The sequence below is a fragment of the Phalangium opilio genome, unplaced genomic scaffold (assembly GCF_054372755.1).
Source record: "Phalangium opilio isolate 3A_F unplaced genomic scaffold, DU_Popi_V2 ptg000070l_1, whole genome shotgun sequence".
Taxonomy (NCBI): Eukaryota; Metazoa; Arthropoda; class Arachnida; order Opiliones; family Phalangiidae; genus Phalangium; species Phalangium opilio.
Genome location: NW_028324182.1, coordinates 1,924,012 through 1,947,051, shown reverse-complemented (window position 1 = coordinate 1,947,051; position 23,040 = coordinate 1,924,012).

Here is a 23,040-nt window from a genome sequence, read left to right as displayed (position 1 = left end):
ATTGGCATTAAGGGGTAGTATGGACCAGAGCTGTGCTAATTAGCTGACAACTAATTGAATTAGAATTAGAAATTAGGGAAATATTTTTGAACTAATTAATTAGCCAATTAGAAATTAGGGAAATATTTATGAACTAATTAATTAGCCAATTAGCAATTAGACATAGAAACTAATTCAATTCAATTAGAAATTAGAAATTTATTTATCAAACTAATTAATTAGAATTACTATTTTCTAATTAAGGTAAAAAAGAAAACGTAAGTAAACATAAAAGTTTGAAAGTGCCCATGGATTTAGTACTTTGGTAATGCAAAGTTTAATGTTTTAATGCCATTGAAAAACGGGTACGGAAGCCATGAATTATTCTCGGAAAATGAGACAGGCCTTCCGTCATGTTAAAATTTGTCTCATTTCTTCATTTTCTTGCACAGTTCCTATAATGGACTCCTGAGTAGTAAATACATGCGCACTGCTATTAATTCGAGTAGGTAAAACAATCGAAATGTCGAAATGGGGCGGTTGCGAACTACGTAATTTTCTACTAGTACTAGTATTCTCTCATATTTGAGGAGCTGAAAAATTTAGAGTAGCACTAACGTTTCCTCATCGATATAATAAGGCCTTTTTCATATTCAAATAGATGAATCAAGAGTTAATTCCTCGATTTTTTTACAACAAATTGGCGTGAAAGATTAATTGAAAATCCAATTGGCTAATCCTAAATCTAATTAAATTTTAATTAGATAATTACCTTTCCGATTCATACTAATTAATTAGAATTACTTCTCAATTAGCACTAAGGTAATTAAAATTCAATTACCATTTTCAATTAGTAAATGTTGCTAATTAATTAGAAATTAAATTAGCTAACTAATTAATTAGCACAGCTCTGGTATGGACTGGTACTTGCTTCGTTACTTTGAGTGGGGTAAGGGTGTGATGGTGTTGGAAAATTTTTGTGCCGGCTCGCTAAAAGCAAGGAGGATGAATAAGAGAGAAGACTCGTTTTGGAAATGTGGAAATAAAAACATGCATCGGCGCGTAAGCCGTTGGTAAAGGCGTCACGTGATCGTTCTTGCAAACGAGGAATATTCAAAATTATAAACAAGCTGATGAGGCTAGAAAAACAGGGTTGGCAACTACCTATCCAGTCCGGTTTAAACCACCTGGTTTAATCCGGATTAATCCACTTAAAAAATCCACCTAAATTATCCGGCTTAATTATGAATGGGGAAAAATCAAATTTGTGCCATAAAAGTAATTAAAATACAACCAGAAACAATTAAGGCAAAAATGTATGAAGCGATAACTAAAGATTATTTATTATAAATGATAAAACTAATATTTATGTTTCCAGTTACTGTCCAGTTTCAGCTTACAATATTTTACCAGTATCACTCGAACTTAAAGCATAGCGTGGTTCCAGTGGATCCCCTACAGGTTGACTTTCCTTACGAACTCCAGTTTTGGCTTGGGAAAGCTGGAGGCATTTGTGGGCAGGATTTATACGTGCATGTCTAATCCCGCCCACTAGCCTTTGCCAAGCCAAACCCGGAGTTTAGAAGGAAAGTCCCTTTGTAAGGGATCCACTGGAGCCGCGCTAGTGTTAGGCTCGTGCACTCAGGAAAGAAATAGATTTCATGAAAACATTTTAGCAGTTAAACGATTTTATATTCGAACCGAGGCTAGGGGTCAGGTCGGGGAGTGCCCCAAAACTTAAATCTGGGAGCACGGCAGTGCTCCCAGCCAAGTCGAGCACTGACATCCTTTTCTCGAAGCAACTCGTGACACTTTTAAGCCCACTGTAACTTCGTGATGGGTACAGGTAAAAGTCTGAAATTTTGCTTGCCGCGAGGACTGTCAATCGTAGCTATAGATTCCAAATTTCAAGTTCCTACCCTATATACTTTTCGAAATATCGCAGGTGAAATTTACCTTATTTTGTCACTCACTCACTCACTCACCGATCACCAAAATTCTAAGGTACTTCTAGAGTAGATAGAAACTTAAAATTCAGGATTTAGTTTTCATTTATTTTATAAAGCACAGAAAAATTAAAACATCCCGAAATTTTTATAAAATTGTTCTTTAGTTCTTTATTTTAAAACTAGATGGCGCTGCCGTCTTTTCAACCGAAATAGTGTGTGTTCTTGATGAAAGGAGGTAATGGTCCAAAGTTAACCAAAAGTTAAATATATATTAAAGCTAATAGGAGTAGTAGTTTAAAAGAAATGTGTCGTAACTGATGCTACATTATTTTATTTGGATATCGCGTACAGTCTTTATTGCATATTCTCTGCGGGTCGAAAGGGGTAATTCAGCGTAAATATGGACAAACGTTAGCGATTATATTGGCAAACGAAGTACCACGAGAGGGTCTTGTTTTAATATAACTACCGAAGTATAACGAGAGGGTCTACAAAAAGAAGTGAGATCCTATGAAAAACATTAACATGTACAAAAATGGGCCAAGCCTCGCTTCGTGCCCACTCCGCCGTAAAACGTTCTGAGATCCCATGGAGAGCCAAGTCTGCCTTTTGTTCTCATTCAATCGCCAATTGAACAATTAAGTTATAAATTAAGTCCTTTTCCTAATTAATAACCAATATTCTTTGACTCTATCATTATTATACATCTTTGTTCGTATCAAAAATATCGTGACTTGGCAAGCGCAGGTGTACATAAGGTTATGCATAACTCGCCTTATAAACTTGTAAATAGGGTTATGCATAACTCACCATATAATTTGTACATAGGGTTGTGCATGACTCATCTTATAAACTTGTACTTATCCCCTCGACCATAAACGATTGTGCATGACTCATCTTATAAACGTATACTTATCCCCTCGACCTCCTGATAAAACTGTCCTTGTTCCTTTTACGAGGAAGAATACTAAGGATCTGTTCAATGATATCTCTTTCTTTGGCCAGGTCCTGACAAAGTCCTCCGAGGTGAAATACCTGGGGGTGACTTTTGATTGTAGACTCACATGGAAGCCGCATCTTGATCGGTGTATTAAGAAGGCCAAGATGCTCTTCTGGAGGACCAGGAGCTCTGTCGGCCAGACTTGGGGCCTCAACCCCAAGGCTGTACACTGGCTCTATACTGGGATCATCAGACCCATACTATCTTACGGGGCACTTGTCTGGTGGACAAGGGTCCGGCTTAAGACGGTGCAGGCTGCCCTGCGCAAGCTTCAAAGGCTTGCCTGCATTGGTGTTACGGGGGCCATGAGATCGACCCCAACTGCTTCCCTGGAGGTGCTCCTTGACATGCTTCCTCTTCATCTCTTCATTGAGGAGGAGGCTGTCATGGGAGCCTACAGGCTCAACATTAGTGGCTGTTGGGTTCCAAGATTTTGGGATTACAGCCATACGAAGCTCTTTCGGGAGTACGCCGCACTTGAGCCGTCGCTTACGATGTGCTCTGACAAAACCGTTACCAGTTTTGATTTCACTAAGCCATTCAGTATCCACTTCCCCAGTCGGGCAGAGTGGACTAACCTGCTGCCTCTTGGCACTGGGGGTGAAACCATTTGGTTCACCGATGGCTCCAAGACTGATTCCGGCGCTGGCGCCGGCTATTACTGTCAAACCACAAGGGTCGGCTTTTCTGCTTGCCTGGGCACCTTCGCTAGTGTGTTCCAGGCTGAAATTGCCGCGATCTGTTATTGCGCAGATTACTGTATTAACAAAGGGTATACCGGACGGACTGTGAGAATTTATTCTGACAGTCAGGCTGCCCTGAACGCTCTGAACCAGTGTCAGATTTCTTCTCAACTGGTGCGTAGCTGCCTCGACCTGCTAGCGCGACTGGCATCCTGCAACAGGGTTCTGCTGTACTGGGTGCCAGGGCATAGCGGTTATTATGGCAATGAGCAAGCCGATAGATTTGCGAAAAGGGGTGCGGAGGCCAAGCTCTTGGGGCCGGAGCCGGCCGTCCCCATCCCCTACAGGCACGTCAAACGGTGTCTGCATGACAGGTTGACTGTCATACAAAATCAGCTCTGGCACAGCATGGAGGGCCAGAGACAGACAAAGTTGTTTGTCGATGGTCCCTGCAGGTCTCGTGCTAGGGACCTAATTTCGCTCGGCAGATGGGATATTAGGCTGGCCACCGGTCTTTTGACCGGGCATTGCCGGCTTAATAGGCACCTCCATCTGATGGGTTTTGCCGACGACCCTCTCTGTAGGTCGTGTCAGGAGATGGAAGAAACATCCGCCCACGTACTTTGCGAGTGCGACTACTTCGCCTCGCTTAGATTAGAATATTTTGATTCACACACCCTGGAACCCTCGAGGGTCTCCTCTCTCACGGTGGAGCGAATTCTTCGCTACGCTGCAGCTACAGGCCTATTCAAGGCCTGATTACGAGGATGCACAATATGCCTTTGGCATCGGTGCTAGGGCGCGTACCCTCCTCATCAACAATAATAATAATAATATCCCCTCGACCATAAACGATTTAGTGAATATCCCCTCGACTTCCTTTTAATATTACTTATCTGCGATTGCCAAGTCACGATATTTTTGATACGAACAAAGATGTATAATAATGATAGAGTCAAAGAATATTGGTTATTAATTAGGAAAAGGACTTAATTTATAACTTAATTGTTCAATTGGCGATTGAATGAGAACAAAAGGCAGACTTGGCTCTACATGGAATCTCAGAACGTTTTACGGCGGAGTGGGCACGAAGCGAGGCTTGGCCCATTATTGTACATGTTAATGTTTTTCATAGGATAAGAACTAAACAGAAGTACTTTGCCTACAAAAAAAAACCTAAAATTACTCATTTTTTTAAAAAAATCCGGATAAATCCAATAAAATCCGGTTTAATCCAATAAAAACCACTGGTCTGGATTTTATTCAAATTATCCGGATTTTTGCCAACCCTGTAGAAAAAGGGGGCTTGAACGCATGGGCGAGAACGTACGCTCTCTTGCCGTGAGGGGGTCGTGGTAATCATGGTAACGCCACAGTGTAATTTTATGAACTGCGGACTACGTGCATTTTGTCTGACTCTGAACCTCCTCTCTTATAAATCCGCCTTGCTACCTACCGTATAGACCATTTCGGAAATTAAATACGGTACCATTGCGGTATCCTCCTTGGCGCCAAGAAACCCCGCTAGATTCAGCGCGAGTTGGCTAGCCTCCCGCGAGCAGTGAACTCGGGCTCATTCTGGCGTCTCTTCTTGGCGCGAGGGAGAATACCCCAATGGCCGCCTCTCCCTTGTGGGTTGGTTACTCAGTATTTATATTCCGAAATTTTCTATAGTTTGTAGGTAAAGGGGGTCTGTAAACCAGAAATGTGGTTTTATTTTTGTTTGGGTTCTAAGAATTCCCTCCAGATCCAGGAATGTATACCATTTCTCAGTCTTGGCGGATGGTGTTAATTTCGGGAGGGTAATTGAGGTTTTCCTACCCTTTTCTTAGTATCAACTCTGCTTTAAAGTGAAATTCCGGGTGGCTAGTGCTTCCCAAACACACCCATAATATCGGCCGGTTCTGACATTTCTACCTTGAATACAAGTTCATTCGTTCATTATTTTAAAAGGAGATAAAAGAAATGTTTAGGTGCATTGGAATGTGGTCACCGAAGAAATGGAGATAGAATTCAGTCTCGTCGAGGGGCTACTCACTGTTATGGTTACTGCAGTGATTATAACATTATTTAATCGCCACTTGTACCCAGAACAACTCGCCAATTACACATGGCAAAGGTAATTGTAAAGCGATTAACGAGTCATTTCATTTCAGAAAGAAGTATGTTCGAAACACTTCGAAATTATCACACGATATAAGGAATTAGATCGGGATAACCAAATCATTTCACGTCAGGTGTTCACAGGATATAAAGAAGGATCACGTCCCTTTCGTTTGAAGAACGTTCAAACCAATGTACTTTTTCAATTTTTCCAAGAAATAAATAAAAATGCTCATTATATACTCTTGTTCAACCTCACTTGACAGTATTGTAAAAGTTGAGGAGCATTAGCCAATATATAATGGCAAGTACGGTTTCTCAAGTGCGGATAAACAGGAGTATAGATATTTGTCTCCATAGTTTCATTTTAAGTTAAAAATATCGAATCGAAAAAAATAGTGAATCTTTATAAAAGACCTTTCTATTCAAAGCTACTAGCCTTTAGCACATAGAGAGTGAGAAAATGGATTGAAAGGCGTGTGTATGGCATTGGGAAAAGGGAATAAAGGAATCAACTATAGGTGATTGGTTGTCAAACTATTCAGGTGGTCGAAGCTACCCTGCCCTTATTTGAAAAAAAGGGGGGGGGAGTTACCTCCTTCTTACAGAGAAAAAACTTAATAGTATTGCAATGTTAGGGGGTTTCAGTTCAAACCTATGCCCTCTTAAAACTCCGAACCCCTTCTTGGTACCGCAGTCCCCAGGATAATCATGGCAGTAAGTCTATAGAGTAATGGCACCTCCCTGCCTTTGGCTACGTTACGCTCTATGAGAAATTAACATGGAGTGCCACTACTCTATATAGGGGCAAAAAGAAAACCCAGTCTGGCGTTTTTCGTCCCCCCGTTTAACATTCTTAAGCTATCCCTACCATCAACGGTCACGTGGCGCGGGCATCATCCATGGGGGAGGGGTTTGGCGAGCCTAAAGGAAGCGTGGCTTCGTCGTTGGTGCGGTAACGGATGGGGGAAAGGGGGGAGTAGAAAATTCGTTAGAAATAAACTGAGTTGCAAGCTTTTTCGCCTAGGCGGCAGCACATTTTCTCGGCGTTTGGAGCTACACAGGAAAGTTTCACTAAAGGGGCGCCAACCGAGCAGAGTTCCCCTTTAAAAGGCCACGGCTGCCGTTTTGGTAGCAAAAGCCGCAAAATCATGTAAAGCACCTTATATAGTGCTCACAATTCAATGCTGTTTAAATTTAATTTACTGTAAGCACGTAAAATATAAATGACCAAATTTAGTGACTGAACTGTCATTCTGGTTTTCCCAAAATTTGAATCAGTAATTTACCGGGTAAGTTACCGTTTTGCCTGCTGTTCCTAGAAGCAGGCAATTATTTTTGTGGCACAAATTTGTTCAAAATCACAACATTGGTTGCGATTTTAATTTATTCCACCTATTTAATAAAGATAATTTCGCATAGTACGCGCACCGCGGTACAACGTAAACAAACGTGACGCTTTTGGGAAGAGTACAAAACTTATGTTTTTACATTTTAATTTCTTTGAATCACTCTCACAATTGCCAAACGCAATATCTTTAATTTTCCTATTTTTAATTATTTTATTAAACTCTACTTTTAAATTGATGCAAAAAAATTAAAATTTGTCCCAATGCTTAGCGAAATGAGACCAAGCGGCCATTTTACTTGTTTACATTGTACCGTCTTTCTCCAAGACCTTGTCGTCTGCTAGCTTTTTTTCTTTATTATTTTAGTACACTTTAGCAAGCAAACTTTAACATGCGATCCGCCATTAAGATTCTGGTCCATTATATAGAAGGTTCATGGTCTAAACTTCAGTCCGACTCATTGCCCAGTATAAATCCAATCCCTTCAACTCGTATCGAAAAATTTAAATTATCTAATTGGCTCACTTAAACTACGTTTTGATGACGTTGCTGACGGAGACGACCAAAAATATATCGTTGCTTTTCACCTCTGTCGCAATGACCAGCCTCATCTTTCATACCCCTCCCCCCGGCCCCGACTCGAGGAAGGGTGTCGTGGACTTTGACGTGCGCAAAAAGTACCCTGTTCTCTATTCCTGCTTCTAAAATTACATGAATCTCTGTCTTGAGTCTCTTGACTAAATAATTGAAGGTTTTAATGTGTAGTGGAATGGTTGTACATGTAATCAGTGTATAAAGTTAAACACGGATATCTGTAAAATTATAAAGATATCTGAACAGATATAAGATTAGAAATCGTTCAGATAGCGCTAGGTCAGATGAAAATTATCACCTTATCGGATCAGATTTAATAACTGAAAGTAAATACGACGTTCAATGAACTGTTGACGATTTTGCGGGAAAGATATCGCAATCAGATGTCATAAAAGAAGAAACAGTTCATAATTTTAAGCACTAAGAATGGACACTAACAAAGATGGAAAGATCTCTAAACATGAGATCGACGGATAAAGTTTTTTAAAGAAAGAGCCTAGTGCCAAATTTGAAACGATAATATCAAGAGAAATATCTGTTTCTAAATAATTTTATGTTAACGCACGGGAAAGAAATTAAACTGTTAGGACATGACCAATAAAGGTTTTTAGTGACACATCGTTTGTGAGTCGTTTCCTACTAAAAACTGTCGAGTCGCATCATCGCACTCGATTATTTTTTAAATCTTAATGATCACTAAGTGCGTAATTACCACCTATAAGTTTAAGGGAACATTTGAAGTGACGTAGAATGGTGTAATTATGTTGGTCGCTTTACGAGAGTCTGACGTTTCACCCATGCCACTTCATGACAAGTTCTCAGTAACACTTTGTGTTAATTTATCACTCTCATAATAGACATTTAGTGTAATTTTGATCTTCGACAACTACTTCAAACAAATTTCAGTAGGGATGCACCGATATATCAGCCAATTTATCGGCCTAACCGATATTTTCGGGAAAAACTTGACAAGTTATAAGGTACTCAATGAATACTTAATGAAACACATACCACAAATTTATTCCCACAATTGAATATTTCCCTTTAAAACCGCAAGGTTTTCCACAATCTCAGTTTTATTCCGTTGTTACCGACTATGAGAAAGTAATTTCCCTAGTTTCCAATACCACCCTCAAACAATCGAAGTCGTCACTGACGCTCTCTAATGCGTTTGGGGTCATTATGTACACTTCGAACTTTTCACTTGTGGTCCTTAAGATTGCTTATAACGCAACTCCTTGTTGAACAATGAAAGGAGCTGCATTTTTACTTAAAACCAAGGAAGGATATAACTTAGACCACACCATTTTTAAAAGAAGGGAGTTAAGGCTAAAATATGGGGTGTACCTCGTATGAGCAGTTCCTGGTAGAGCAGTTCTCGAAATAGCAGCCGCGATTCCAAAAAAACAGCGGAGTTGTTCAAAACTGCTGTTTTAGAAATCGCGGCTGCTGTTTTAGAAATAGCGGTCGCTGTTTTAGAAATAGCGGCTGCTATTTTGGGAAATAGCAGTGTTTGTCTTCAGTTTCGAGTATTTCTTAACAATACAGTTATATTCGTTGTTTTCGAAAACTACCTTTTTCTGTGATCATTTAGTCAGTAATGTGACCTACTAACGGATCGTGTTTTTAAAGTACACTTAAATATTGCACTATTCTTCAGGCTGTATCAGTTTACAATTCTAATACACGGATAGAAAATATTTCAAGAAAGCTTATTTTATTTCGGAAGTAGATAATTGTAAACAGTAATTTTTTGGAAAAGGCATATTATTTTTTGGGAAGTGAATGAAGATAAACAACAAGATTTTGGAAAAGGCGTAACATTGTTACACCATTTCCAAAAATTACTAACCTAAGTCTAACCAATCAAACAAAACCTAAAAAACCCAACCGAACCCAACATAACCTAACCTGACCTAACCTAACCTAACCTAACCTAACCTGACCTAACCTAACCTGACCTAACCTAATACTATTTAATTGTAATAATCAACTTTAACCTAACCAAACCAAACCTAACCTAACCTGACCTGACCTAACCAAACCTGACCTGACCTAACCAAACCTAACCTAACCTTACCCAACCAAACCAAACCAAACCAAACCTAACCTAACCTGACCTAACCTAACCTAACCTAACCAAACCTAACCTAACACTATTGGGGGTTCAAATAATCAACTTGAAGCTAACCATATCTGACCTAGTTCTATTTAAGTTCATATAACACAGCGTACACCATAACAAACAACAGTCGTTTTTCGCATTTCGGTTTTTCTGCTCTTTAGAGAACTGCTGTAATGGTACTCCGCGTTTACGAGAACCGCTGTAATGGTACGCCGCGTTTGCGAGAACCGCTGTATCGGTAACTGTTGTAACGGGTAAACTGCCATTTCGGGAAACCGCTATTTAGGGAACTGCTGATATGAGGACCGCTATTATGGAATCCGCTCATACGGGAACCGCTCATCTGAGGGCTTCCCAAAATATGTAGCCGTACCACATTAAACGAAAGAGATGTGACACATGTCTCTAATAAAACTAAGTAGAAACGAAAATGGTCCTAAAAATAATTATTCTACTCTTGAAAATGATATACATAGAGAAATATTATTTATTTATGGGCCGATATATCGGCTGTACCCGTATCGGTGCATCCCTAATTTTCAGACGATATTAGTCTTCTTCCCTTTAAATTTAACAAACTTAATTCCTCATTAATATCTCCCGTACAAAAATTTATGGCTGCATTTTGCTTTTATTTAGCTTATTCAGAATCTGCAAAATATTGCAAATATACTGGAATATTCTGGAATATACCTGAAAAAGGTTCAACTTCAGACAAAATTTAGATGAATTCCAGGGAGCACTGCAGAACATTTTACAAGTTTTACAGAAAAAATAGCTGGCTAACTCAGTACAGCTAATATACGTACAAAATTACAAAATTTAACTAGTCTAGAGTCATAAATAGCTACCTTACAGCTGGAAAACAGAGGTGAGACAGCAATTCCCGTTAGAAATCAAGTTGTTCGTGGCTCATTACAGGTATCTTCCAGTTATATTGTATGCATGTTGCAGTCAGAAATAGCTAAGTTTGTAGGATCATTGCAGGTGCATTTGAGATACTTTGTAGGATAATTGCAGGCGCGTTTCAGATACTTTGTAGGATAATTGCAGGTGCGCCTCAGATACTTTGTAGGATCATTGCAGGCACGATTCAGATACTTTGCATTGTAATTGCAGCCGCGTTTCAGATACTTTGAAGGATCATTGCAGGCGCGATTCAGATACTTTGCAGGGTCATAAAAGGCGCGTTTCAGATACTTTGCAGGGTCATAAAAGGCGCGTTTCAGTCACTTTGCAGGATCATTGCAGGCGTGTTTCTGATACTTTGTCGGATAATTGCAGGCGCGTTCAGATACTTTTCAGGTTCATTGCAGCCGCGTTTCAGATACTTTGCAGGGTCATTGCAGCCGCGTTTCAGATACTATGAGGGTCATTGCGGGCGCGTTTCAGATACTTTGTAGGATAATTGCAGGTGCGTTTCTGATAATTGCAGGCGCGTTCAGATACTTTTCAGTGTCATTGCAGCCGCGTTTAAGATACTTTGCAGGGTCATTGCAGCTGCGTTTCAGATACTTTGTAGGATAATTGCGGACACGATTCAGATACTTTGTAGGATAATTGCAGACGCGTTTCAGATACTTTTTAGGATAATTGAAGGTGCGTTTCATATACTTTGTAGGAAAATTGCAGGCTTGTTTCATATACTTTGTAGGAAAATTGAAGGCGTGTGTCAGGTACATTTCAGGATCATTGCAGGCGCGTTTCAGATATTTTTTAGGATAATTGCAGGCGCTTTTCATATACTTTGTAGGCAAATTGCAGTCGAGTTTCAGATACTTTTCAGGATCATTATAAGCGCGTTTCAGATGCTTTGTAGGATCATTGCAGGTGCTTTTCAGATAATTTTTAGGACCATTGCAGCCGCATTTCAGATACTTTGTAGGATAATTACAGGCGCGTTTCAGATACTTTGTAGGATAATTGCAGGTACTTTTCAGATATTTTTAGGATAATTGCAGGAGCATTTCATATACTTTGTAAGATAATTGCAGGCGCTTTTCATATACTTTGTAGGAAAATTGCAGGCGCTTTTCGTCTACATTTCAGGATCATTGCAGGCGCGTTTCAGATACTTTTTATGATCATTGCAGGCGTATTTCGGATCATTGTAGGATAATTGTAGGTGCGTTTCAGATACTTTGTAGGATCATTGCAGCCGCGTTTCAGATACTTCGCAGGATCATTGCACGTGCATTTCAGATACATTTCAGATACTCTATAGGATAATTGCAGGCGCGTTTCAGATACGTTTTAGATTAATTGCAGGCTCTTTTCATATATTTTGTAGGATAATTGCAGGTGCGTTTCAGATGCTTTGTAGGATCATTGCAGCTGCGTTTCAGATACTTCGCAGGATCATTACAGGAGCATTTCAGATACTCTGTAGGATAATTGCAGGTGCGTTTCAGATACTTTACAGGGTCATTGCAGCCGTGTTTCAGATTCTTTGTAGGATCATTGCAGGTGCAATTTAGATACTTTGTGGAATAATTGCAGATGCGTTTCAGATACTTCGCAGGATCATTGCAGGTGCATTTCAGATACTTCGCAGGATCATTGCAGGTGCATTTCAGATACTTTGTAGGATAATTGCAGGCGCATTTCAGATTCTTTGCAGGATCATTGCAGGCTCGTTTCAGATGCTTTGCAGGGTCATTGCGTGTTATCCTATCAGTTATTGTGAATCAGTCGCCTTATATACCCTAAATTTCCAAAACATTTTAAAGAGGCTTACGCTTGAGTTTTAACGTCAACAATAGCTATGTTTAAAATTATTTTCGGAATAAAGTTCCTTAAAACGATTTAACTAGAATTAAGGTAAATTAATGACGATTAAATTATTAAATATCAATTATATTTTTTTAAATATTTAAAAATAGCCACTAAATTGCGTCTCGACTTGGAGAGGTTTATTTTGGATTCCCAACTTGTACTCATCCCTTACAAAAATATTAAGCTGTAATTCATCTGAATACACGCTTTTCTGACTTGCTAAAGTAATATCTGAGATGGTCCAACTGTTTAGGTACATGTACATTAAGTTCTTACCACATCTAGCTAAAAAGGTCTTTTCGTCTATCTAACATCCACAACATACACACTCACAGAACATAATCGAAAAAGTCTTTCAAACTTGTAGCTAAAAACCGATTACAACTGAAGGGAAGGGTCCCTACAGGCTTGTTTTACGTCTATCCGCAACCAGGAAAACTGCTGTAAACTTATATGATAGCGCTAAAGTACTTTGGTTCGCAATTTCCTTCACATTTCGAGCGCCATGGTGATAGTAGATCTTGTCTTAATCGGTGAAGTTGGACTGCAAAACCGAGTGTATTCAATTCTCGCGTCATTCTAGAACTAGCTCTCAGTAAGTCTCTAGCATTACGAAGTATAGGCAGTGTCATACTTATTGAAACATATCTGATAAACTTATGATAACTGTATATACAATACTGGCCCTTTTATGACCAAAAAATGTTTCAATTTTCTATCTTTTATGGTGGTTTCGAGACGTGACAGTATTAGATCAAAAGATCTTATGAGATAAATGAGTAAAGCTTTTTTAAGATGCCTTTTTAGGCCTAACCAATTTTTAATTCAAAGTTTAGGAAAATAAAAGCAGTAATATTAATGCCTAACAGAAGCAGATAAAAATTTAGGGAGCGCTCGAAGTTGACTTCCCCTACAAAAATTTTAAGCTGTAGTTCATCTGCATACGCTCTATTTTATCGCTACCACGCTGTAACCATTAAGGCTACATTTCTGCAGCTCAAAAACCGGGAAAATTTCACAGCAATTCTAGAACTGCAAATTGACTGCCGTTTCTACATTTTCTGTTTGTTAACTGTTAACTGTCTAGCCTGGCAGAAATATGTAGCGCAATTCTGCAAACGCTATGCAAATGTAGAAATCCAGCTGCTAATTTAAAACTGCAATTTGACCACATTTATAGACATGTTACAGGTCTGCAAAAGTGATGGAAAAGTAGAAATGCAGCTGCTAATTTAAAACTGTAATTTGACCGTTTTAATAGACATGTTACAGGTCTGCAAAAGTGATAGAAAAGTAGAAATCCAGCTGCTAATTTAAAACTGCAATTTGACCACATTTATAGACATGTTACAGGTCTGCAAAAGTGATGGAAAAGTAGAAATGCAACTGCTAATTTAGAACTGTAATTTGACCGTTTTAATAGACATGTTACAGGTCTGCAAAAGTGATAGAAAAGTAGAAATCCAGCTGCTAATTTAAAACTGCAATTTGACCACATTTATAGACATGTTACAGGTCTGCAAAAGTGATGGAAAAGTAGAAATGCAACTGCTAATTTAGAACTGTAATTTGACCGTTTAAATAGACATGTTACAGGTCTGCAAAAGTGATACAAAAGTAGAAATCCAGCTGCTAATTTAAAACTGCAATTTGACCACATTTATAGACATGTTACAGGTCTGCAAAAGTGATGGAAAAGTAGAAATGCAACTGCTAATTTAGAACTGTAATTTGACCATTTTTATAGACATGTTACAGGTCTGCAAAAGTGATAGAAAAGTAGAAATCCAGCTGCTAATTTAAAACTGCAATTCTACCACATTTATATACATGTTACAGGTCTGCAAAAGTGACAGAAAAGTAGAAATCCAGCTGCTAATTTAAAACTGCAATTTGACCACATCTATAGGCATGTTACAGGTCTGAAAGAGTGATTGAAAAGTAGAAATCTAGCTGCTTATTTAAAACTGCAATTTGACTACATTTAAAGACATGTTACAGGTCTGCAAAAGTGATGGAACAGTAGAAATACAGCTGCCAATTTAAAACTTTAATTTGACCTAAATTGACCATTTTTATAGACATGTTACAGGTCTGCAAAAGTGATGGAAAAGTAGAAATCCAGCTGCTAATTTAAAACTGCAATTTGACCACATTTATAGACATGTTACAGGTCTGCAAAAGTGATGGAAAAGTAGAAATGCAACTGCTAATTTAGAACTGTAATTTGACCGTTTTAATAGACATGTTACAGGTCTGAAAAAGTGATGGAAAAGTAGAAATCCAGCTGCTAATTTAAAACTGCAATTTGACTATATTTTTGGATATGTTACAGGTCTGCAAAAGTGATGGAAAAGTAGAAATTCAGCTGCCAATTTAAAACTGTAATTTGACCACATTTACAGCCATACTGCAGGTATTCAAAAGTAGGACATTTTACTTGAATTGAATACCTGCAATATGTCTATAAATGTGGAATAGTTACAGTTTTAAATTTGAAGATAGATTTCAACTTTTCCATCACTTTTGCAGACCTGTAACATGTCTATAAAATGGTCAAATTACAGTTTTAAATTGGCAGCTGGATTTCTACTTTTCCATCACTTTTTCAGACTTGTAACATGTCAATAAATATGGTCAAATTACAGTTTTAAATTGGCAGCTGGAATTCTACTTTTGCATCACTTTTTCAGACTTGTAACATGTCTACAAATGTAGTCAAATTACAGTTTTAAACTAGCATCTGGTATTTCTACTTTTCCATAAGTTTTGCAGACCTGTAACATGTCTATAAATATGGTCAAATTGCAGTTTTAAATTGGCAGCTGGATTTCTACTTTTCCATCACTTTTGCAGATCTGTAACATGTCTATAACTGTGGTCAAATTACAGTTTTTAACTAACATCTGTTATTTCTACTTTTGCATCGCGTTTGCAGAATCGCGCTGCATATTTCTGCCAGTACAGACAATTAACAGTTAATAAACAGAAAATGTAGAAACGGCAGACAATTTGCAGTTCTGGAATTGCTGTGAAATTTTCGCGTTTTTCGAGCTGCAGAAAATGTAGCCTTAATGTATACATATTACAGCGCGGTAGCGATAAAAAAGAGCGGATGCAAATGAGTTACAGCTTAAAATTTTTGTACGGGCTACTTCGGAATCTCATTCCTCACCGAAGTTACTTCTAGTCATTGTTTTACTTCGCGCAAGTCCCAAATTAAAATTACTAAGCTGAACTTAAAAAAATAAATAAATGAATAAGATAAAAAATAATAATAATAGCCAAAGCACCTTTAACTGTATTTTATTACTTTTACTTTCACTATTGAACCTGCTAGGAGCTATTACCCTACTACATTACATTACATTGGCATTATTTCAGAGTTAAAGGTCTTCCAAAAGCAAGTTAGAGTATTTATCGAGCCTTGGTTTGATATTCGTAATTTTTTCGAGTCGCAGAAAATCTCTTATCGAGTATTCGGCTCGATACTCGATCGAGTACTCGAGTCTCATCGAGTACTTGCACAGCACTAGTAATCAGTGAAGTGCTTACAGGACATGTCTCATGAACTTACGCTACTATTGTGACGTTTTCCTGCGCTATCACCACGCGTAACCTTACGAGACCGACTTATCCGTCGGCCTCCTTTTAACCAAACCTTACCCGATAGCACAGGCACAAAAACCACCCAACCACCTACCAAACCTTATACCCTAAATACGAAATAATGAGACGATGGTTGGGGTTCACTTCTTATTAAATTTTAATTATTAACATATCAGGACTCATTAATATGAGTACACCAGTACCAATGCCATTTAACTTTATGTACAACTATATACAAAATATTTACATAACCATGCCGAACAGTATAAAACCAATAAAAGTACTTTACGTTCTTGGGGTCTCCCGTTTGTTCTTTAATACGCGCTTTACCCGCACCAAACCGGTTTAAACGTCTCGCGTTCTTTGACGACGCGACGCAGCATCGACCGACTCCTCTTTAGGCGTTACTCCCAACCAAAGTCCGGGGAGGAACTTTTAGGCCTTGGACCCTCTCAGCCTTCCTCGTTGTCATCAGGGTGAGAATGTCAGAGGAGACTTTCCATCATGAGAATCGTTTTAGAAGTGATCTTTTCTGGCCCGAACACCCGGTTTTATATTTTACACTTGACCAATCGTTGTAGAGGTCTTGATTCGGGACCCCAGAAGTGACCCGTCTTATTGGTTCCGTTCGGAGGTGGTCGCCAATAACGAACCAATGGGAGGTTAAGGTTTCTCTCCCCCTTAACCCCTCGAAACCCGGTGACCTCTGACCTCCCTGGCGACCATCAGTCGCCACACCGTGTAGCGCGACAATCCGTCGCCACGAAACGACGCACACATCATACCTTTGGCAATGGTGTTCTTATCTTTTAGGCAACGGTACATTTCTTATTGTGAACCCTTTTCCTACCTTATTCTAAATATGAGCGAATGAACAAAAACACGGTCGAGCTGACTGAGTATATATGGGTAAACTTAACCATTTATAGCTGTACCTATTAGTTCAGTAAGTAAAACGTAAAAGTGTGGGATCTGGTGAGCGGCGCCGGCCGGACGCCGTCCAACAATCCCCAATGAAGTGTAATCACCTCCCCTAACCTTTGACGACCAGCGTTCCCAGGCTCAAAGAGAATGACCAAACTAGAAATAAGCTAGAAGTAAGTTTAACAAAGAAGAAAGAAACTGTCAAAGTAGCTAGGTAACCCCGACTTGCAGTCGCAGAAAATCTCTTATCGAGTATTCGGCTCGATACTCGATCGAGTACTCGAGTCTCATCGAGTACTTGCACAGCACTAGTAATCAGTGAAGTGCTTACAGGACATGTTTCATGAACTTACGCTACTATTGTGACGTTTTCCTGCGCTATCACCACGCGTAACCTTACGAGACCGACTTATCCGTTGGCCTCCTTTTAACCAAACCTTACCCGATAGCACAGGCACAAAAACCACCCAACCACCTACCAAACCTTATACCCTAAATACGAAATAATGAGACGATGGTTGGGGTTCACTTCTTATTAAATTTTAATTATTAACATATCAGGACTCATTAATATGAGTACACCAGTACCAATGCCATTTAACTTTATGTACAACTATATACAAAATATTTACATAACCATGCCGAACAGTATAAAACCAATAAAAGTACTTTACGTTCTTGGGGTCTCCCGTTTGTTCTTTAATACGCGCTTTACCCGCACCAAACCGGTTTAAACGTCTCGCGTTCTTTGACGACGCGACGCAGCATCGACCGACTCCTCTTTAGGCGTTACTCCCAACCAAAGTCCGGGGAGGAACTTTTAGGCCTTGGACCCTCTCAGCCTTCCTCGTTGTCATCAGGGTGAGAATGTCAGAGGAGACTTTCCATCATGAGAATCGTTTTAGAAGTGATCTTTTCTGGCCCGAACACCCGGTTTTATATTTTACACTTGACCAATCGTTGTAGAGGTCTTGATTCGGGACCCCAGAAGTGACCCGTCTTATTGGTTCCGTTCGGAGGTGGTCGCCAATAACGAACCAATGGGAGGTTAAGGTTTCTCTCCCCCTTAACCCCTCGAAACCCGGTGACCTCTGACCTCCCTGGCGACCATCAGTCGCCACACCGTGTAGCGCGACAATCCGTCGCCACGAAACGACGCACACATCATACCTTTGGCAATGGTGTTCTTATCTTTTAGGCAACGGTACATTTCTTATTGTGAACCCTTTTCCTACCTTATTCTAAATATGAGCGAATGAACAAAAACACGGTCGAGCTGACTGAGTATATATGGGTAAACTTAACCATTTATAGCTGTACCTATTAGTTCAGTAAGTAAAACGTAAAAGTGTGGGATCTGGTGAGCGGCGCCGGCCGGACGCCGTCCAACAATCCCCAATGAAGTGTAATCACCTCCCCTAACCTTTGACGACCAGCGTTCCCAGGCTCAAAGAGAATGACCAAACTAGAAATAAGCTAGAAGTAAGTTTAACAAAGAAGAAAGAAACTGTCAAAGTAGCTAGGTAACCCCGACTTGCAGTCGCAGAAAATCTCTTATCGAGTATTCGGCTCGATACTCGATCGAGTACTCGAGTCTCATCGAGTACTTGCACAGCACTAGTAATCAGTGAAGTGCTTACAGGACATGTTTCATGAACTTACGCTACTATTGTGACGTTTTCCTGCGCTATCACCACGCGTAACCTTACGAGACCGACTTATCCGTCGGCCTCCTTTTAACCAAACCTTACCCGATAGCACAGGCACAAAAACCACCCAACCACCTACCAAACCTTATACCCTAAATACGAAATAATGAGACGATGGTTGGGGTTCACTTCTTATTAAATTTTAATTATTAACATATCAGGACTCATTAATATGAGTACACCAGTACCAATACCATTTAACTTTATGTACAACTATATACAAAATATTTACATAACCATGCCGAACAGTATAAAACCAATAAAAGTACTTTACGTTCTTGGGGTCTCCCGTTTGTTCTTTAATACGCGCTTTACCCGCACCAAACCGGTTTAAACGTCTCGCGTTCTTTGACGACGCGACGCAGCATCGACCGACTCCTCTTTAGGCGTTACTCCCAACCAAAGTCCGGGGAGGAACTTTTAGGCCTTGGACCCTCTCAGCCTTCCTCGTTGTCATCAGGGTGAGAATGTCAGAGGAGAGTTTCCATCATGAGAATCGTTTTAGAAGTGATCTTTTCTGGCCCGAACACCCGGTTTTATATTTTACACTTGACCAATCGTTGTAGAGGTCTTGATTCGGGACCCCAGAAGTGACCCGTCTTATTGGTTCCGTTCGGAGGTGGTCGCCAATAACGAACCAATGGGAGGTTAAGGTTTCTCTCCCCCTTAACCCCTCGAAACCCGGTGACCTCTGACCTCCCTGGCGACCATCAGTCGCCACACCGTGTAGCGCGACAATCCGTCGCCACGAAACGACGCACACATCATACCTTTGGCAATGGTGTTCTTATCTTTTAGGCAACGGTACATTTCTTATTGTGAACCCTTTTTCTACCTTATTCTAAATATGAGCGAATGAACAAAAACACGGTCGAGCTGACTGAGTATATATGGGTAAACTTAACCATTTATAGCTGTACCTATTAGTTCAGTAAGTAAAACGTAAAAGTGTGGGATCTGGTGAGCGGCGCCGGCCGGACGCCGTCCAACAATCCCCAATGAAGTGTAATCACCTCCCCTAACCTTTGACGACCAGCGTTCCCAGGCTCAAAGAGAATGACCAAACTAGAAATAAGCTAGAAGTAAGTTTAACAAAGAAGAAAGAAACTGTCAAAGTAGCTAGGTAACCCCGACTTGCAGTCGCCGGCCCTTATCTATAATCTCTAACCCTTTTTCGAAGAAAGAGAAATAACCTATTGAAGCAAAAGAAATAACCTTAAACTAAATTCGAATTAAAATTGTTACTATACTTAAGTTATGCGTTACACTATTAACGCCTGTTAATCCCTTAAAATTATCCCTGTATAACACATTTTTGTTGAGAGAAGTATTTATCTGGCCCTTGGCTATGGTTTACACCCAGTGTAACAGAATGGGTTTTGGGTTGCCTCAGGTATGTGTATTTTTCAGGAGATTGGATACATTAAGTCTGAATTAACTCGTATAATTTTAAACACGCTCTTAATCATTTCTATTACGTAATACCATAAGTTTAAAAGATATATTCCATGCAAGGGGCTTACTGAGAGCTAGTTCAAGAACGACAAGCGAGAATTGACTACACTAGGTTTTGCAGGCCATCTTCCTATTTAGTTTGTAGTAACCCTTCGACAGCGCCCCACTTTACGAGAAGTATGACGTTTTACCTACGTCACCCCAGTACCCAATAAGAAAATTATGGAACACATCTTATGAACTTATAGTAGTACGTATAAATACAGAAAAAAATCTTTAAAAATTAAGAAATTTTACATTATAGTGTCACACAACCCGCAAGACCATAGTAGTTAAATGGACAAACAACTTTACAACAAACAAAAACCCGAGAAGAAATGGACAAACAACTTTACAACAAACAAAAACCCGAGAAGAAATAGACAGACAACTTTACAACAAACATAAACCCAAAAAGAAAGCGAACGCCAACTACCGCAGGTATAAGAGGGCGCGAGCCCCGTAGGAATCGGCCAGTCTCTATCCGAAGAAAGCCTTAGTAGGAACCTTAGACTGAAAAGTCCAGCCTACTAAGGTTCGGTACGAGCTAGGACGTAAAGCAGAAAAGCTTGCCCTAGACTACCTAGTGTGTTCACGGGGATCTTAAAGCCGAAAGGCCCCGCTTCGTGAGACCACTTCTCCGCCGAGGAACGTATCGACGTTAGTCTCGCGCGCGCCAAAATTCAAACTCTTTTTGTAAACTTATATTTGCTAATAAATTCTTCCGTCCACGTACAACGTTTAGTCTCGTACTTTCAAACGTGACAAAGTGGTGGAGGCGCAGGCCTCGTTCCCCGCACGCTCTACCTCCTGATGAGCCACGAGTTCGTTTCTCTCTCACCGGTCGATTCTACAACATCTACCGCTACGGAAATATATTCTTCTCCCGGGTCACCACATATCCCGTCCGAGAACGAAAATTTACACCGGGAGCCGCTAAACTCCTGGGTTATCGAATATCATTCTTACGCCGCCCCTAACGAGCCCCGTTGTTCTCGACGAACACGCCAGCTCGGTCCCGAATTTGTGGAACTCGCTCCGCCGACCCGTCGCCGTCAAACGCCGATCCAATTTCCGGCCATGGCTACCCGTACAAAAACTTACGGCTGCATTTTGCTGTTAATTAGATTTTTTAGAATCTGCAATATATTGCAAATAAACTGGAATATTCTGGAAAAATACTGGAATAAACCTGAAAAAGGTTCAACTTCAGACAAAATTAAGATGCATTCCAGAGAGCAATGCAGAACATTTTAGACGTTTTGCAGAAAAAATATCTTCCGTTGGAAAACTCAGTACAGCAGTATACAAAATTTAGTTACTCTAGAGTCATAAAATAACTACCTTACAGCTAGAAAACAGAGGGGAAATAGTAACTACCGTAAGAAATCAGGATGTTTGTAGGCTCATTACAGGTACTGTACCTTCCAGATATATTGTATGCATGTTACAGTCAGAAATTGCTAAGTTTTGTAGGATAATGGCAGGCGTGTTTCGGATACTTTTTAGGATAATTGCAGGCGCGTTTCATATACTTTTCAGGACCATCACAGGCGCGTTTCAGATACTTTTCAGGATCATTGCAGGCGCGTTTCAGATACTTTGTACGATAATTGCAGGAGCGCTTCATATAATTTTCAGGACCATTATAGGCGCGTTTCATATACTTTTCAGGATCATTGCAGGCGCGATTCATATACTTTGTAGGAAGATTGCAGGCGCGTTTCAGATACTTATTTGGATCATTGCAGGCGCGTTTATGATACTTTATTGGATCATTGCAGGCGCGTTTCAGATACTTTGTAGGATAATTGCAGGCGCATTTCAGATTCTTTGCAGGATCATTGCAGGCTCGTTTCAGATGCTTTGCAGGGTCATTGCGTGTTTTCCTATCAATTATTGTGAATCAGTCGCCTTATATACCCTAAATTTCCAAAACATTTTAAAGAGGCTTACGCTTGAGTTTTAACGTCAACAATAGCTATGTTTAAAATTATTTTCGGAATAAAGTTCCTTAAAACGATTTAACTAGAATTAAGGTAAATTAATGACGATTAAATTAATAAATATCAATTATATTTTTTTAAATATTTAAAAATAGCCACTAAATTGCGTCTCGACTTGGAGAGGTTTATTTTGGATTCCCAACTTGTACTCATCCCTTACAAAAATATTAAGCTGTAATTCATCTGAATACACGCTTTTCTGACTTGCTAAAGTAATATCTGAGATGGTCCAACTGTTTAGGTACATGTACATTAAGTTCTTACCACATCTAGCTAAAAAGGTCTTTTCGTCTATCTAACATCCACAACATACACACTCACAGAACATAATCGAAAAAGTCTTTCAAACTTGTAGCTAAAAACCGATTACAACTGAAGGGAAGGGTCCCTACAGGCTTGTTTTACGTCTATCCGCAACCAGGAAAACTGCTGTAAACTTATATGATAGCGCTAAAGTACTTTGATTCGCAATTTCCTTCACATTTCGAGCGCCATGGTGATAGTAGATCTTGTCTTAATCGGTGAAGTTGGACTGCAAAACCGAGTGTATTCAATTCTCGCGTCATTCTAGAACAAGCTCTCAGTATTCTTGACATCTTCTGACCGCACCCAAGGCTTGGACCTTACCGAATTGGATATCCCAGCCTTTGTATACAGGATGTATACACGTCTACCATAATCGACTTCTTGGAAAAACAGCCCCTTGCGGCCCCTAGACCACTCATTAAGACAGCTTGATGC